At 36.4% G+C, this 3,900-nt stretch overlaps 2 long non-coding RNA genes across 8 annotated transcripts; both read left to right on the top strand.

Annotated features, from left to right (window-relative positions):
- The first annotated feature begins 6 nt into the window (after nt 1–6).
- LOC113464405 (uncharacterized) lies at nt 7–2,152 on the top strand. 6 transcript variants are annotated; one of them, XR_003389258.1, is made up of 5 exons: nt 7–1,183; nt 1,259–1,370; nt 1,492–1,664; nt 1,757–1,981; nt 2,053–2,152. It is a non-coding gene; the product is annotated as an uncharacterized LOC113464405 (long non-coding RNA). The 6 variants fall into 6 exon arrangements; XR_003389259.1 differs by having other exon boundaries at nt 1,501–1,664; XR_003389260.1 differs by lacking the exon at nt 1,492–1,664 and having other exon boundaries at nt 7–322; nt 649–1,183; nt 1,690–1,981.
- Nucleotides 2,153–2,169: 17 nt separating this feature from the next.
- LOC113464406 (uncharacterized) lies at nt 2,170–3,772 on the top strand. 2 transcript variants are annotated; one of them, XR_003389262.1, is made up of 4 exons: nt 2,170–2,862; nt 2,938–3,049; nt 3,125–3,485; nt 3,575–3,772. It is a non-coding gene; the product is annotated as an uncharacterized LOC113464406 (long non-coding RNA). The 2 variants fall into 2 exon arrangements; XR_003389263.1 differs by having other exon boundaries at nt 2,942–3,049.
- Nucleotides 3,773–3,900: the final 128 nt, after the last annotated feature.

Consider the following 3,900-nt stretch of genomic DNA (forward strand, 5'->3'; position numbering starts at 1 on the left):
CATCAATCTACCGCAATTACATAACTCGCATGCGTACATCCGCACGCATGCTCAACAAGACACCAAATATACCAGTCGTGTATCATAACCTGTAAATAGTACTACGCGTGATATCTCTATAATAGTAAACGACTAAGCTGCTGAAACGCAAGTAAAAATACTAATTCTATACTAATAACAGAGCCTAACCTACAGTAATTACTCTCACATATTAGTTAACCATAGCTATAATAATTCTTGCAGTCTAAATTACCAATACGGCGCATGATGCAACCAAGTAATTACGAAATGTTCCAATGGTATAAAATCAACTGGATCCATGGTAATTACTTAATTATTCTATTATTCCCCTAAACACAACACAAAATAGTCTATACAATGTCAATTAAGTCCAACTTATAGTTTAAAGTAACAGGTTAGCTGCACCAAATCACCGATCACAATATAAAATAATAGTCGATTTATAAAATCTATAACGACGCATCGCTTCTCCTGTTATTTACTCACGACAAGTGTTAAATACTGGAAGAAGGCTACCAGTTCCCTATTTTAACCTATTTACATGATATATTCAGTGCTTTTTATAATAATAATATACCCAATCCTATCATGAAACTCCAAAACTCCTTTTGAATTTTACGCCATCAGCTATAAAAATGCGTCATTAGCTACGATAGCCAATGGTGCTGAAATTAGCACGGAAAATTAACGGCGCAAGCGCGGTTGCTCTTATTGGCTAAAATCCTTTGACGTAACATGATTACACCCAATGAGATCTCTCAACACGATGGCTGTCTATACAGCGCCATCAGCGTCTTCTCGCGCAGAGAATAAACACTAAAAACCCTTAGTCCTCCCCTGCTATTGATGCAGAGTGCGTAGTACCGGCAACCCGTACGTTAACCTACAAACTTAACATGTGACGCAATTAAAATTCGGACTCCTAAAACAGGTAACTAATCATGCAAGACAACAACGATGGGTCTTAAAATCTAGGCGAGATGAAAAAAAATTGCTCTAGTGAAAAGATAGACAGTATATCACATGGATATCATCGCAATTTATAAAAACACGAGATGCAACTAATGCGCATAACTAAACTGAACCCTAAAAGCAAGTACCAGGCATATCGTAAAATTGGTGCACCTGAGAAAAATCAAGTTGCTACAACAGTCACAACAAGGTCAGGATTGCATAAGAATTATACAGGATCTAAAAATTTTTTCTAAGTAAAATAATAATGAGACTATTTTAATAGATAGAAGTCACCTTGTGCAAATGCGCATGCTCCAATGTATAATGGCTACCTTACAACCAATAATCTAACTGGCTTCTACCTGTTTCAAGGTCTTATATTGCGCATGGCATATGTAAGTGCACTGCTCGATTCCTAACATAACCTAAATTACTTTGACAGATTATATAACCTTAGTAACTCTTATATCACAAAATAGTTCTACAATAACAATATCAATTAAATTTAACATATAGTCTTAAAAGTAACAAATTAGATGCACCAAATCATTGAGTACGACATAAAGCAATAACCAATCTATAAAGCTATAACGACGCGCCTTCTCCTACGATGTCTACTTACAATAAGAATCAAACTCTGAAAGAATGGAATCACTTCCTCATTTCAGTCTATCTACACGACATATTCAGTATGTATTATAATAATACTTTCAGTTCTATCGTAAATCTCCAAAACTCCTTTTTGAATTCTACGCCATCAATTATAAAAATGCATCATTAGCTCCAATAACCAATGGTGCCGAAATTAGCACGGAGAATCAACGGCGCAAGCGCGGTAGCTCTTACTGGCTAGAATTTTTGACGTAGCATGATTACACCCAATGAGATCTCTCAACACGATGACTAGCTATACAGCGCCATCAGCGTCTTCTCACGCTGAGAATAGACACTAAAAACCCTTAGTCCTCTCCTACTATCGATGCAATGTGCGTAGTGCCGGCAACCCGTAAGTTAACCTACAAACTCAACATGTGACGCAGTTAAAATTAAAAATTAAAATTCGGACTCCTAAAATAGGCATCTAACCATACAAGACACCAACGATGGGTCTCAAAATCTTGTGAGATAAACAAATATTACTCTAATGAAAAGATAGACAGTATATTACTTGGATATCATCGCAANCATCGCTTCTCCTGTTATTTACTCACGACAAGTGTTAAATACTGGAAGAAGGCTACCAGTTCCCTATTTTAACCTATTTACATGATATATTCAGTGCTTTTTATAATAATAATATACCCAATCCTATCATGAAACTCCAAAACTCCTTTTGAATTTTACGCCATCAGCTATAAAAATGCGTCATTAGCTACGATAGCCAATGGTGCTGAAATTAGCACGGAAAATTAACGGCGCAAGCGCGGTTGCTCTTATTGGCTAAAATCCTTTGACGTAACATGATTACACCCAATGAGATCTCTCAACACGATGGCTGTCTATACAGCGCCATCAGCGTCTTCTCGCGCAGAGAATAAACACTAAAAACCCTTAGTCCTCCCCTGCTATTGATGCAGAGTGCGTAGTACCGGCAACCCGTACGTTAACCTACAAACTTAACATGTGACGCAATTAAAATTCGGACTCCTAAAACAGGTAACTAATCATGCAAGACAACAACGATGGGTCTTAAAATCTAGGCGAGATGAAAAAAAATTGCTCTAGTGAAAAGATAGACAGTATATCACATGGATATCATCGCAATTTATAAAAACACGAGATGCAACTAATGCGCATAACTAAACTGAACCCTAAAAGCAAGTACCAGGCATATCGTAAAATTGGTGCACCTGAGAAAAATCAAGTTGCTACAACAGTCACAACAAGGTCAGGATTGCATAAGAATTATACAGGATCTAAAAATTTTTTCTAAGTAAAATAATAATGAGACTATTTTAATAGATAGAAGTCACCTTGTGCAAATGCGCATGCTCCAATGTATAATAGCTACCCTATAACTAATAATCTAACTGGCCTCTACCTGTTTCAAGATCTTATAATGCGCATGGCATATGTAAGTGCATTGCTCGATACCTTTCACAACCTAAATTACTTCGACAGATTATATAACCTTCAATAATTCTTACAGCCCAAACTGTCAATGCGTCACATGATGTAGCCAGGTGATTATGATACGAGTCTCGGTCAACCCGTACGTTAATATATAAACTCAACATGTGACGCAACTGAAAAATCAGTTTCCTGTAATATATACATAACCCATGCGAGACGCCAGTGGAAAGTTTTCTAAAATTAAAGTGCACCAAGCAAATATCGCTCTAGTGCGAAAGTTAGCCAGTGTACTATCTGGATCTTACCACAATCTATAGAAAACAAGAAGCATAACTTTCACGTGTAAGCAAGCTAAATTCCAATAAGCAAGCATCAGGCAGACTGCGAACAAGCAGCGTATCTGCAAATAATTAAGATTCTATAATAGTCACAACAAGGTTAGAAATACATAAGAATTTACACAATAGTTTATAAATATTAAACCAATTAAATTACGTAAATAGCTACAATATGATTATCTTAATAGCTAGAGGCCACCTTCTGCAAATGTGCATGCTCCAATATACAACAGCGATAACCAAGAACAGACACAATGATATTCGCAATGGAAAACATGCATGCGATGTAATGTTCTATTGGCTAACTCAAATGATGCATCCTGATGCTATCCAACAGTTAATTTATCCTGCTACCCAAGGATCTACAATGCGCGTGGCATATGTAAGTGGTACTTATTGAAATCCAACATAACCTAAACTATTCTGACAGATAACTCCAATAGCTCTTTACATAAATTAAATTTCGAACTTTCAATACTAATTAAACAAAGCAATGACCCCAACTTAATGTGTG

This window comes from Ceratina calcarata, unplaced genomic scaffold, assembly GCF_001652005.2.
Source record: "Ceratina calcarata isolate Rehan_Ccalc_2016 unplaced genomic scaffold, ASM165200v1 scaffold3513, whole genome shotgun sequence".
NCBI classification, from domain to species: Eukaryota; Metazoa; Arthropoda; class Insecta; order Hymenoptera; family Apidae; genus Ceratina; species Ceratina calcarata.